We start from the raw sequence: 15101 nt of genomic DNA on the forward strand, positions 1-15101 counted from the left end.
TACCTGCCTTGGATCTCCCGTGTATTTCCATGATGCAGAGCTGTTATCTGCAATTCCTCACTCTTCCACGCCCCTGGCCCAGAACAATGCCCGCGCATCATTGCTGAAAGCTGCAAATGCAATAATCTGAATATCCACCATAAATGTTGAACACAACATCTGTATACTGGTTGATAACAAATGATGTTTGTGGTCTGGTTCAGTCGGAGCCAGTGACCTAATCCCTTGTAAGCCTCAGGTCAGGATTTCTGTAAAGTATCCCACTCCCTCCCCCAAGTGATGCTTTCTGTGCAGTTCAATAGATACAGAGCCGAGTCCTTTATTAGGAGGACAGAAGACAAAGGGAGCCTGAAGTAGAGATTTAAAATCTGGGCTCGCACTTGGTTAAATGACTCCAAGGGGAAGCACTTTTATTTCTTCCTTTTAATGTGACACTGATGCATTATTGGTGACTTGGCATTAACCACTTATTAATGATTTAATCCATGCAATCATCAAGACTACAGTTATAAGAACTCAAAAGTCACCGGTCACAGTAGGGAGTGGCTTTCGTCTCAGGGTGTTGAGAAACAAAGTAGATGATTCAGGGACAGAAAAAAATTTCCAAGAAGGGTCCTTTGTGACAGATACATGGCTAGAGGATCCAAAGGGATATTTTAAAGGATGAGAATACCTTGTGTCGATCTACAGGAGAGGACTAGGGTGTAACATGATAGGCCAGGCCTGCTTGTTTTTAGGGTTTTTGTCCCGCCTGGTACCCCACAACTGTTTAGCCCCAAAGAAAATCACACATAGGTCTCCATAAATTATAAGCTGATTGGCCCATTAGCTCTAGCCTCTTACTGGCTAACTCTCACGTCTTGATTAACCCATTTTTCTGATCTATGTTAGCCATGTGGCTCAGTACCTCTTTCAATGAAGCAGATCACATCCTGCTGCTTCGGTGGTCTGGGCAGGTGTGGGAGGAATCAACTTCCTCCTTCCCAGAATTCTCCTGCTCTCATTACATCATTCCTACTTCCTGTCTGGTTTTCCCACTTATATTTTCTACCTGGCCAATCAGCGTTTATTTATAACATGATTGACAGAATATAGACAATTCTCCCATACCATTAGGGTAAAATAGAGAGTGGAGCCATAGGTGAGAAGGGACAGTGGCTGGAAGGAGATGCTGGGAAGGAACCCAGAATGGCCCTGCTGAAGGGATTTGTGTAGACAGAAGAGGAACACTTCTTCCCTGGATGCAATGAGAGCTTTCCTAAAATGACACTCTGATGTGGGATGCCCCCTGTATGCTGTGAATATGTTTTATTATCATTGGTTAATAAAGAAGCTGCTTCCACCTATGACAGGGCAGAATAGAACTAGACAGGAAAATTAAACTGCAGGGAAAAAGAAGGTGGAGTCAAGCAGACACCATGTAGCTGCCAACCGAGAAAGACACCGGAACCTTACCAGTAGGATATATCCTCATGGTGTTACACAGATTAATAGAAATGGGTTAATTTAAGATGTAAGAGCTAGCTAGAAATATGCATGAAGCATTGGCCAAATAGTGTTGGAATTAATATAGTTTCTATGTGATTATTCAGGTCTGGGTGGCCGGGAAATGAACACATGGTCTCCTTTTACAATACTCCATCCCCAGCTACTCACTCTGACACGAGACAGGCACCACTGAGGAGATTCCACTCCCTCTTTTCCCCATTTCCTATCCCAGGCTTCCTTCAATAGTGGCAAGAACACTGTCTGCCCAAGAACCAGGAGGGAGGGCCAAAATGGGAAGCCAGTAGAGGTGGGAACAGGGAAGGGAGCCCAGATTGCATGGACACAGTGTCCACACCTTCCTAATTCAACTCAGTGCTCCACAGAACCATGAGGCCACTAGCCTGGAAACTGTCCAGCTTTGTAGTTTAAACCTGTTCTCGTTGTCCCCAGTTCCCAACTCTGGATCCACCTCTCAACTGTGTGTGCATGTGTGTGCACTCACATGAATACGTGTGTGCATGTTCTCATGTATATAGACACATGTGCATGAGCATACATACGCAGGGGCTGAGTTGACATTGGGGGCCTCTTTTGATTGTTCTCCATCTTTTATATTGAATCATGACTTTTTGCTTAAGCCCATAGTTTGCCAAGTTAGCTAGTCTCACTAGCCAGCTTGCTCTGGGGATCCTATCTCTACCTCACATGTGCTGGGATTTTAGGCAGTGTACCACCACAACTGCCCAGCAATTACACTGGTGCTGGGATCCTAACTGTGGTCCTTATACTTGTGCAGCAAGTACTTACCTACTGAGCCACCTCCCCAGATCCCTACCTCTCAGTTATTCACTTAACTGACTTTGGTACTCAAGGGTCCTTTCCTCATTTCTGAGTTCTCATTCTTGTTTGGCTCCTGCTTAAGAGTTTTGTCTTGTGATATTTTATACCATTGCTTCTGATGGTCATGGGACACATTCAGGTATAAATGTCCCTTCCTTATTCAAAAATGGATTTGAGTTGGCTAACAAAGACATACTGACTTGTATGTTGGCTAGTTTCATGTCAACATGATACAACCTATAGTCATCCAAGAGGAGAGAACCTCGATTGAAAAAGTGAGAGTATTTTTTATATTAGTAGTTGATGGAGTAGAACCCATTCAATTGTGGTGGTAGTACCCCTGGGCTAGGGGTTCTGGGTTCTATGAGAAAGCAGGCTGAGCAAGCCAGGAAGCAACACCCCTCCCTGGCCTCTGCAGCAGCTCCTGCCTCCAGGTTCCTGCCCTGCTTGAGTTCCTGTTTTGACTTCCTTAGATCATGAACAGTGATGTGGAAGTATAAGCCAAATAAACCTCTTTTCCCAAAGTTGCTTTTGGTCGTGGTGCTTAATCAAAGCATTAGTAACCCAAAGACACTGTGGTATCAGAGTTCCTAAAAATGAGATAATGAATAGAAATAAAAGCGAAATTAAAGGAAGAAAAATGATATATCCAATGGTTAGGTAAAAATACCAAGAATGCATTCCATTAGCTTCCGTACGGTTCATTTTAAATAGTCATACATGAGTTCAGAGCTTCCTAACAGGCACTGTGGAGAAAGAGAGACAATGCAATTCATAGTTCCTTTACATTTTTTTTTAAAGTACTGAAACACAAGAACCAGGAAATTAAAAATAAGAGAAACAAAGAAAACCTCTAGGGTACCTCTAGGGTGTGAGTGAAGGAAAAACCCACGATTAAGTACCATGATTAAGTCCCAGTCCTTGAACAACAGAACCATGCTAGGAACCTTCTCTGAATAGCTGTCAACATTGGAGGAAACTGATGGAATATTTGATACATTTAAAGTATTCAGATTTAGAAAGTTGAGCCTAAGTGAGTGTTGTAGTTGGGGTTTCTATTGCTGTGAAGGGACGCTATGACCATGGCAACTATTTTGTTGTTGTTGTTGTTGTTGTTGTTGTGTTTTGTTTTTTGAAACAGGGTTTCTCTGTATAGCTCTGGCTGTCCTGAAACTAAATCTGTAGACGAACCTGACTTCAAACCTACAAAGATCCACCTGCCTCTGCCTCTGCCTCTGCCTCCACACCCTGCTTCACGGCCAATCTTACAAAAGAAAACATTTAATTGGGGCTGGCTCACGGTTTCAAAGGTTTAGTCTTTCGTGATGGTGAAACAAGGTGGCATGCAGGTGGACATGGTGATGGAGAGGCGCTGAGAGTTCTCTATCTCGATCAACAAGCAGTAGCAGGAGACTGTGTACCACACTGAGTGTGACTTGAGCATATGAGACCTCAAAGCCTACCTCCACAGTGATGTATTTCCTCCAACAAAGTCACACCAGTTCCAGCAAAGCCACACCTCCTAATAGTGCCATCCCTACGTGCTACACATTCAAACACATGAGTCTATGGGAGGGATATCTACTTAAACCACCACAGTGAGCAATAAATACATGGAAGTTTCCTTGCCACAGTGACCATGGTGTTGTCTGAGTACTGTGACAATATGGCACTTAACTTTTCCTAGCGTGGACAATATAAGAAAAAATACAGTAGAAACCATAGTGTGTGCGCGTACATGTGTGTGTGCGTTGGTGTCTGTGTGTGTGTTGCAAAGGAGTCCTGGGTGTCAAAACTATTGCCTCTGAGCTTCCTGCCCACTGGCAAGCACCCTACCACTGAGATACACCCAGCCCCGGTAATCACAGTATCTTCGACAGCCTAGCCTCAGAAGTCACACTATTATTTCTGGCACATCATATGAGCTAACACACATCAGCCCTATTTGATGTAGGACTCGACTGTACAAAGGTATAACTGCTAAGAAGCATGTAACATCAACAGCAAGCATTCAAAAAGCAGAAACTTGCCTGATAACTTGAATGTCATCTGTAATGGTCCACATTTTTAGGCTCATTTTGTTTTATTTTATGTACTGCGTGTTTTGCCAGCATGTGTGTATATGCACCATGAGTGCCTAGGGCCTGAGGAGGTCAGAAGAAGACAGTGGATCCCCTGTAACTGGAGTTATAGGCAGTTGTAAACCATCATGCAGGCTCTGGGATCCAAACCTGGATCCTCTGCAAGAGCACCAAGTGCTCTTTCCCACTGAGCCATCTCCAGCCCCCATTCTGAACACTCTTAATGACATGAGGAGGTAGGACAATTACGTAACAGAAATCTTAATCAAAAGTCCCAGCTAAACAGAGACCCAAAGTATGTATATAGGTACCCAATTCTCTTAGGGGCCATCTTCTTCCTTTTATTGGATTCAATTTATGGACTCTAGAGGGATCATGGGAATGCATAGCTTTTACCCCCAGTAACATTGCTTTTTTTTTTTTTTTCAACTGAGCATTTGGTGAATGTTGAGCTGCAGGGATCTCAATGTTCTGCTCTCTGACAAGTACACGGAGTTCAGCTCCTCCCTGGTAGCGGTTAAGGACAGACCAATATTCTTTAATAGACTGAGCAGGAGATGGGCTGTCAGCCATCTATGACAGTTCAGGAGCCTGGCTAGGGCATCTGTCGGCTGGCAGGAGAACCTCTTCCAAGAAATACCTGTCCTCGATACAGACAGCCTTGGCATTTAGGATGTTCCAACTCTAAATCCACACCCCTCTTCTTTAGCCAAGGACAGAAAACCAATTCGTTCCCTCTGGTTAATTTCGATGAACCCTCCCAACTCCGGTGCTCACACAGCCTCTGCATCCCTGTTCTGCACCATGCAAGCCCATGTCCCAGCCTCTCAGACTCCCCTCTGCTTCTCTGTGGAACCTTTCCAGTCTGAGTTTATTTACAGAGGAGACTCACGGAGGCAAAGCTGTTTGTGGTACTGCACACCGGTAATACCAGTGTGTGGGAGTCTGAGAGGAGGATCTTAAGTTAGAGGTCAGCCTGGACCACATAGCAGGACCCTGTCACAAAAATAATTAACCAACAATCAAATAGGAAAGGAAAAGTGAGTGTCAAGAGGACTCGGATAAACCGACTGAACACACACGAACCCCATGGTCTCCTTCAGACATAGCCCAAGCTGTACCCACTTGCCAGCAGCTCAGCTTGTACCTTCCGGGATTTCAGCTCTCCTGTCTAGAAGCCCTTGTCCCTTTTGTCATTGTAAACTGCACCTTTAGAAAAGGACGATTACTGAGGCAAAGGAACAACCAGAAATTACAGTAAAGGTTTTCATGTAAAGTTTGCTCTCTGCTTCCCGTGCCTCTGAAAACTGCCTCAGCGTTCCATCAGAGTCTCGGGACCTCAGGAGGTTAAAAGTCTTTGCAGAGGAACACAAATCACGGCCTACAAGCTAGATGTGGCCCTCCGAGGGTATTGTTTGGACCTCACTGTGCGCTGGACGCGTTTGCCAACCTTTAGAAGTCAGATGATTTCACACACACAAAATCGGATTTGTGGCTTTTAAAATACTTGGGGAAATAAGACAACCCTGAGCCCATATTCCCCGGTGGGACGAATTGGCAAGTTATGAATGGCAGCTGCCTTTCAGCTGGGGCATAGCGCTGCATGATCCCCACCTGGACCCAATTTGGGTTTGATGACTCGGCTGCTCCACCCCAATTTATGTCTTTTGTTTGTGATCTTCATATACCGGAAAATGTTTCTTACCCAGCAATCAGACTTTATCGGTTCAACATTGCTTGTAAGGCCTTTGGCCTAGTAGTGGACTTGGCCATGGAAGCAAAGCCTCACCCTTGTAAAGCAAAACTCATTTCTGCACCTGCAGAGACCTGAGCATGAGTGGGCGGGGCCTTCCTGAGGGGCTGGCCCCTCTGGCTCCTCCCTCCTTTGTGATTGGCGTTTGAACCGATGGCTTACTACCATCGTTTAGAGCTGGATGTGTGCCAATGCAGTAAGGTGGCCCTTACCCCCATTTCTCCAAAGATGTAAGACCGTTCAGCGGCACCGAAAAGTCTTTATCCTCACCAGTCCGTAGTTGTGAAATCTCTCTTCAGGGGCAAATTCTGTCTTTCTTGCCTTTGTAAAATCCAAACCTTTAAACTAGAGATGGTCTTGCCACCACGCTTATGCATTCCCCTGGCCATCGGCACAGCCTGGTCTTTTTTGTTTGGTTTGTTCTTTTGAGACGGAATCTTGTTATATAGCCTAGACTAGCCTGGAGCTCACAGTTCTCCTACCTTAGCCTCCCCTGTACTGGGGTTACAGGCATACTTCCCCGCTCATAGCTTCGGTCCAGTCTTTGCTGATTCAGTGTGTGCACGCTAAGTCCCTTCCTGGTGTGTAAACTAAAACATTGGAATGCATTTGTGTAACCATATTCTGTTCTTGTCTCCTCATCTACACTGATGCCTCTCAAGGGTAATTCTTACAGATCCAAGAGCATGGGCTTTGGGATCAGATTGGCTTGTTGGTCACGGCTAACTGTCCCATGTGGCAGTGGTTAGTCACTTGGCCTCTAAGCCTCTCTCTCCTCCTTTGCCCAATGGAGCTGGCAGTATGCTGCCTCGCTCTTGGTGCCATGAAGTGAAATGAGCCGCTACACAGCATGTGCCACCGATGAAAAGTTCTGGAAAGGCAGTTGTTCCCAGGAGAAGCACTGTGGAATATTCCATAAACTTGTGTGGAATTCCGTCCTCTTAAAGAGGGAGTTTTTCCCTAGGCTCCCCCAGGATGCATATACGGAAACCCTGGCCAGCTGTAAGTTTCATGTTACAAATGTTGTAAGAATTTTTGCACAGCATATCCTACACTGAGAATTCAAACTTGAAGCAAATTCTGAAGAACTTGCAGAACCTGAGACATGTCCTCTGGCCCCAGTGGGAGAAGTTCTTGTTTACTAAGCTGGAACATGAACAGGGGCCGTAGGCCCTTGTCCTCACGGCCCTTGAGTGTCCCTGTAGGTTTTCTTCGTGTGGTAGGCTGCAGAGACCTCAGCCTTTTGTTCTCCCACGATGTCTGTGGGAGGCACATGAGGAAGAGCCAGAGGCCACTGCTTTGTCCCTGGTGACTCTGCCTGGTATTGGCCAGCCCATTGCTGTATGCATCCTTCACCGCTCCCCAGAAGCCGCAGTGCTGAAGACTGTGGCAACAGGAGGCCTTCTGGGCAGAGAGAGAAATGTAGTTCAGGGAAAACAATCTAACAACCTAACACCAAACCTTACATCTTTAGCAGATGGGGAAATCACTACCCAAGAGAGGGCCAGCCCCAGCAGACAAGACCTAGCAGCTAGACAGAAAAATGGTCTGTATCTGCTTCTACCACTGCTCCAGGACCACAGTGGTAAAAGAAGCCCTGTTAACGTGAGAAGTCTTTGGGGTTTGCTGCAGAGCCGGTCTGTTCTGCCGGTTTTCAGCTTAGCCTCCGACCTCAAGCCTGGTCTCTCCTCTTCCCTAGCAGAAGCCAGCTTCTGGGAGTCACCCTTGCCACAGACCCAGAATGGAACCATCCAGATATTTCCATTGTTGGTTTCGAAGAGATCTCCGGGCTCCCTCCTCCTCCAGTAGCATGTGGCAGCTTTTCACACGCACATACACACACACAGGTCTCAGTAGTAAACAACTTAGCTTCCCACCATTTTCTTTTTCCAGACCTAAGAACAGGCCTAAATGATCATAAGGAAATTAGCACACTCATTTTGCAAGCATGCACGGGGATGGGTGACATGTGGCCGGGATCCGGGAGACAGCAGCAGCCTGCGTCGGGGGTGCTTCCCTGAAGCTCTTTCTCTACTGGAGATGCAGCAGACAGAGCTGTAGAGCTTGAAGGTTATTTCTCTCGCCCCAGGAGATGATGATGATGATGATGATGATGATGATGATGATGATGATGACGACGAAGAGGAAGAAGAAGAAGAAGAAGAAGAAGAAGAAGAAGAAGAAGAAGACAAGAGAGAGAGAGAGAGAGAGAGAGAGAGAGAGAGAGAGAGAGAAAGGATTTCAACCAAGGCCAGCATTCTAGAATGTACCCAGTGGTGACTGCAGAGGCGCAGAGCTGCTGTCCCCTCAGTGACTGAACGGAACTGCTCTTGGGAGCCTATCAGAGGGCCTGGGTTCACCTGTGACAGCGCTGGTGGGGGCAGGCTAGGGCCCAGCCACCCCTAGAAAAGGGTGAGGTTAGTGGATGAATTGACTAAGTTACCACAGAAAGGGAGAAACGGCTGCGTTGACTGACAGAGTTCCGAGAACCAAGCAGATGCCCACAGCTCCCTTCCTACTGCAAATGGGAAAAGTTTCCAGGGGGCAGCTAGGCCATGCCTGGCAGAGGCCTTCCTAGATTTTACTTCTAGGAATTTAACTCCAATCGACAACCCAGTTTGTCTGCTTTGGATGGATGTGTTCTCTTTGGCATGGCGCTCACTCCCCATTGTCAACTTGACTGGTTCATAATCACCTACAAAGCACATCTCTGGGTGTGTCTGTAAGAGTATTTCCAGAGAGGTTTGAGAAAGGAGGGCTAATCTTAAGTGTGGGTACCACCATCCCATTGGCTGGAGTCCCAGAGCGAATGAAAAGGACACCGTGAGCTGAGCGCCAGCACTAGTGTCTCCGGACTGCAGACACAGTGGGACCTGCCACCACGCCTTCCCCTCCCATCTTTCTCAAAGTTGCTTTTGTTCACATTTTGTCACAGTCATGAGAAAAGTAACTAATACAGAGTGTTATCTGCAATAAACATAAATGCCCCGACAGCCAGGGATGGTTTGAGGAAATGATGGGGTTTTTATGCAGCAGAACACTAAGCAGCCATAAAACTCTCTCGAAGGAAAATTACTGATATGGGAAATTTTCTCCCCATGTACAGAGAAATCTAAAAACATCTTCTAAGACATCGTTTTTGGATATATCCAATGGTATATATGCAAATAAAACAAAATAAATATATAATGATTAGAAAGGCATATTGTTGTAGAGGGGGTGGTTTTTTTTCTTTCACATTTTCCATAGCTAGCATGTATTGTAATTTTAATTGAGATATATTTCTTAAAAAAAGCAATAACTTGTCTGTCTTCCTAAAAGGCAGACAAATTTTTTCCTATATATATTTATCCTTTGAAGGCAAACTTTTTGTTACATTGCTTCCTGAGAAGAGGCTGGAGCCGGCAGAAGTCAAGGGATACATGCTGACACAAGAGCCCTGGCAGGGCCAGCTATTAGCATCAGTGCAAAGTAAGAAGATAGGCTTCCATGTTCAGAAGTGAAGAATTCCAGCAGCAACAGCCTGGAGTCCTTGCAAGCCTGAGAGCCTCTGAATGCACATAACTGTGTGGTTCACATTCCCAGGAAACCAGCCTTGGCCACTGGCCTGGCGCAGAACAACCTGGCCTAGCAAACAGGGGTTGTGGATGGGATACAGCATCCAGAGATGCTGGATGGGGTGGATGCTGGATTGGGTGGATGCTGGATGAGGTGGGTACAGATCCAGAGATGCTGGATGGGTTGGATACAGCATCCGGAGATGCTGGGTGAGGTGGGTACAGCGTCCGGAGATGCTGATGGGACAGGTACAGCATCCGGAGATGCGGGGTGAGGTGGGTACAGCGTCGGAGATGCTGATGGGAGGGGTACAGCATCCGGAGATGCTGGATGGGGCGGGTACAGCATCGGGAGATGCTGATGGGGTGGGTACAGCATCCGGAGATGCTGGGCGGGGCAGGTACAGCATCCGGAGATGCTGGATGGGACGGATACAGCATCCGGAGATGCTGGCTGGGACGGGTACTGTGTCCGGAGATGCTGGATGGGGCGGGTACACATCCAGAGATGCTGATGGGGCGGGTGCAGCATCCAGAGATGCTGGATGGGGCAGGTACAGCATCCGGAGATGCTGGATGGGGCGGGTACAGCATCCGGAGATGCTGATGGGGCGGGTACAGCATCCGGAGATGCTGGATGGGTCGGGTACAGCATCCGGAGATGCTGGATGGGGCGGGTACAGCATCCGGAGATGCTGGATGGGGCGGGTACAACATCTGGAGATGCTGATGGGGTGAGTACAGCATCTGGAGATGCTGATGGGGCGGGTACAGCATCCGGAGATGCTGATGGGGCGGGTACAGAGCATCTGGAGACGCTGATGGGGTGGGTACAGCATCAGGAGATGCTGGATGGGGTGGGTACAGCATCAAAAGATGCTGGGTAGGTAGGTTGGGTACAGCATCCGAGACGCTGATGGGACGGGTACAGCATCCGGAGATGCTGATGGGGCGGGTACAGCATCCGGAGATGCTGGATGGGGCGGGTGCAGCATCCGGAGACGCTGATGGGGTGGGTACAGCATCAGGAGACGCTGATGGGGTGGGTACAGCGTCAGGAGATGCTGGATGGGGTGGGTACAGCATCTGGAGATGCTGATGGGGCGGGTACAGCATCAGGAGATGCTGGATGGGGCGGGTACAGCATCAGGAGATGCTGATGGGGCGGGTACAGCATCAGGAGATGCTGGATGGGGTGGGTACAGCATCAGAAGATGCTGGATGGGTGGGTACAGCATCAAGAGATGCTAAGTAGGTAGGATGGGTACAGCATCCGAGACGCTGATGGGCAGGTACAGCATCCGGAGACGCTGACGGGCTGCCCCAGGGCCTCTCACATTTCTAGCGCACACATCTGTACTCTGCACAGGTCGAACTTTCCAGCAATCAACCTCCAGAACAAGGCCATGCTTTATCACATACATGCAAATCAGATCCAGTGAGATTACTTAAACCTGGGTCATAACCTCCTTTTTTTTTAAAGGCAGTTGCTTATTTATTTTAAGAATACCAAAAGGATGTCAAGTTACTTTTCTACCTGAAATTAATGACTGTCCTTAGCTGAGAACAGGATGTGTTTTTTTTTTCTTTTTCCTTTTTTTTTTTTTCAAGTGGTTTGATTATTTTTCTCTCCAGAGTTCTCAAGAACCTTGATCTATAGAGTTTCATGGTCTTTCTCTGGCCAACACCGTTTTGTTTCCCCCATGACGATCCCCACCCCCACCCCTGTGTTTAGCAGAGAAATTCATTAACAAATTCACCACAGTGCATTATTCATTTGTGTTGTCTCAGTGAGAGGTTTTTAATATCGGGAGTTACAGTAAATCACCCCTGCGCTGTGGTCACGTGAGCGGGAGCGCCATCTAACAAGGTCCAGAGGGCAGCTTCCTGGCATCTAACCCTGCTTAGCAAGGCTGGAGGAGGTCTCTCGTCTGAGGGGAGCAAACTCATGACCTCAGCCCTAGATTAAATCATGTGCAAAGCAAATCCCTCCCTCTGCAGCCCAGCGAGATACTGCATGCTGCAGAAATGCAAACAAATCAGCTTCAAACCCAGCGAGGGCTGGTGAGAAAGGAATGACGGAATAGGAGATGCTTAGGCAGAAATGCAGACACTGGTCTTACTCTGTGGCTTCGCCAGAAAGATTCACCTGAGGCCGAGCATAGGGTCAGGTCAGACAGAGCCTCCGTGTGACCCTGACCCTAACAGCGAGAATCTTCTGTCTTGTCTCTCTCTCCTTTTGTTTCTTCCTATTTTCTTTTTTCTTTCTTTCTTTCTTTCTTTCTTTCTTTCTTTCTTTCTTTCTGGGGTGGGGGCAGGGCAAGGGAGGGATTCAAGACAGAGTTTCTCTGTGTAGCTCTGGCTTTTCTGGACTCACTTTTTAGGCCAGGTTGGCCTCATACTCAGAGATCCGCCTGCCTCTGCCTCCTGAGCACTGAGATTAAAGGCATGTGCCACCACACCAAGTTTTTTTAAAAAAAATGTGGTACATTTACACAACGGAGTGCGACACAACAGAAAAAAAATAATGACATCTTGAAATTTGTAGGCAAATGGATGGAGCTAGAAAACATCATATTGAATGAGGTAACCCAGACCCAGAAAGATAATTATCATATGTACTCACTCATAAGTGTATTTTAAACATAAATCAAAGAAAACCAGCCTACAAATCACAATCCCAGAGAACCTAGACAACAATGAGAACCCTAAGAGAGACATACATGGATCTAATCTACATGGGAAGTAGAAAAAGACAAGATCTCCTTAGTACATTGGGAGCATGGGGACCTTGGGGGAGGGTTGAAGGGGAGGGGAGAGAAGCAAGGAGGGGAGCAGAGAAAAATGTAGAGCTCAATAAAATATAAATAAATAAATAAATAGGAATGTACCATCAGGCCTAGTGGAGTACGTATTTTTAAAGTATATCTTTAAGATTCTCTGGATTTCTTCAGGGTCTATTAAGATGTACCCCTTTTAATTTCTAATTTTATTAATTTAAATATCTGTCTTTCAGTAAATTTGGCTAAAGGTTTATCAACAAAACAAAACAAACAAACAAAAGACAGTGGTTATCAACATATGGATTATGGGGCTGAAAGACCTTTCCACGGGAGTCACCTAAGACCACCCGAAAACACAGATGTTTACATTACAATACATGGCAATAGCAAAATTACAGCTAAGAAGTGACAATGAAAATAACTTTATGGTTGAGGTCACCAAGGGCCACAGCATCAGGAAGGTTGAGAATCACTGTTTAAAGGCAACATTGGAGTTTTGCGTAGTGACCGCCATTCCAATGCCTGTGAATCTTCCCTCCCTCTGTCTCTGTGTGTCTGTTTCCTTCTGTCTCTCTGCTGTGTGTGTGTGTGATAGACATGCCCATGTGTGTTCAGGTTTGTGGTCTAGTACCTGCTCTTTCTCTCTTGAGGCAGGGTCTTTCTGTGCAACTTTGCTGCCCTGAAACTCACTGAGTAGACCAGGCTGGCCTTGAACTCACAGAGATCTACCCACACCTGCTCCCCCTCCTCCCCGGGTGCTGGGATGAAAGCTGTGTGGTACTACACCAGCTCTGACTTATTTATTTATTTATTTTGGTTTTCGAGACAGGATTTCTCTGTAGCTTTGGTGTCTGTCCTGGAACTAGCTCTTGTAGACCAGGCTGGCCTTGAACTCCCAGAGATCCGCCTGCCTCTGCCTCCCTGAGTGCTGGGATTAAAGGTGTGCGCCACCACCACCTGGCCTGACTTATTTTTTTGAGACAGGTAATCTCCCTGAGCCTGCAGCTGTCTGCATTGGCACAAACTGACACAAACCTAGCGTTTTGGAAAGAGAAAACTTTAGCTGAGGAATTGCCTCCGTCAGATGGCCTGTAGGCAAATCTATAGAGGATCCTTCTTAAGACTGATGTGAAAGGGCTCTCAGGCTGCCATGCCTGGTGCCAAGCCTGGGAAGGCGGGTCTGGGTGGTAGGGAAAACTAGTTGAGCGAGCCATCAAGAGCAAGCCAATCAGCAGCATTCCTTTGTGGGTCTGCATCAGTTCCTGCCTCCAGGTTCCTGCCTTGAGCTCCTGCCCTGACTTCCCTTTATGTAAGCTGCACTGTGAGATGAACTAAACCGGCTACTCTTCAAGTTGCTTTTGGTCATGGTGTTTACCATAGCAACAGAAGGAAACTAGGACAACTGTCCAGCAGGCTCCTGGAATCTGCCCGTCTCTCATCTCCCAGTGCTGGGGTTGTAACACACTGGCTTTTGCTCTCAGAGCAAGCATGCTTTCCTGCTGAGCCATCTCTCGCTGAAGCTCCCCCCCGCCCCCCTTCCACTCTTGGCCTTCACTTTTTTCATCTTACATCTTACTGAAAATGGGAGGAAAGTGAAATGCTAGAAATATTGTGAAGGACATCTAGTTTCTCTCTGTGCTGGCCAGTTTTATGTGAACTCGACACAAGCAAAAGTTATTTTAAGGGCTGGAGAGATGGCTCAGAGGTTAAGAGCATTGCTTGCTCTTCCAAAGGTCCTGAGTTCAATTCCCAGCAACCACATGGTGGCTCACAACCATCTGTAATGGGGTCTGGTGCCCTCTTCTGGCCTACAGGCATACACACAGAATATTGTATACATAATAAATAAATATTTTTAAAAGAAACATTTGTTATAAAAAAAGAGTTATTTTAAAAGAAAGAACCCAATTAAGAAAACACCCCTTCGCCTGGTGGTGGTGGCTCACGCCTTTAATCTCAGCACTCAGGAGGTAGAGGCAGGTGGATCTCTGGGAGTTCGAGGCCAGCCTGGTCTACAAGAGCTAGTTCCAGGACAGGCTCCAAAGCTACAGAGAAACCCTGTCTCGAAAAACCAAAACCAAACAAACAAAAAACAAATAACAACAACAAAAAACAACCCACCCCTCCAAACTGGCCTGTTGGCAAGGCTTTGGTACAGTCTCTGACTGATGACTAATGTGAGTGGCCCATCCCACAGAAGGCAGTACCATCCCTGGGCTGGTGGTCCTGCGAGAAAGCAGGTTAAGGAACCCACGAGGGTCACGCCAGTAAGCAGCACCCCTCCGTGGCTTCTGCTTCTGCCCCCAGGATTCTGCCCTGTTTGGGTTCCGGCCCTGACTTATCTCAGTGATGGACGATTATCTAGAAGTGTAAGATGAAATGAACCCTTTCCTCTCAAGCTGCTCTCAGGTTCTAGTGTTTTATAGTAGCAATAGAAATCCCAACAGAAATGCCTTCCTTAACTCACAGGTGTGTCCTCTATACCGCTCTGCCTAGCATTCGTCTAGCCTTTGCTGGAACACCCCCAGGACTAGGAGGTGTACTCTCAACGTGCAGCAAAGCAACTGGGCGTATGGCTGACTTAAACAGACCGAACCTA

Source organism: Microtus oregoni, unplaced genomic scaffold, assembly GCF_018167655.1.
Source record: "Microtus oregoni isolate MIOR12 unplaced genomic scaffold, Mior012 000054F_ref0000373, whole genome shotgun sequence".
NCBI lineage: Eukaryota > Metazoa > Chordata > Mammalia > Rodentia > Cricetidae > Microtus > Microtus oregoni.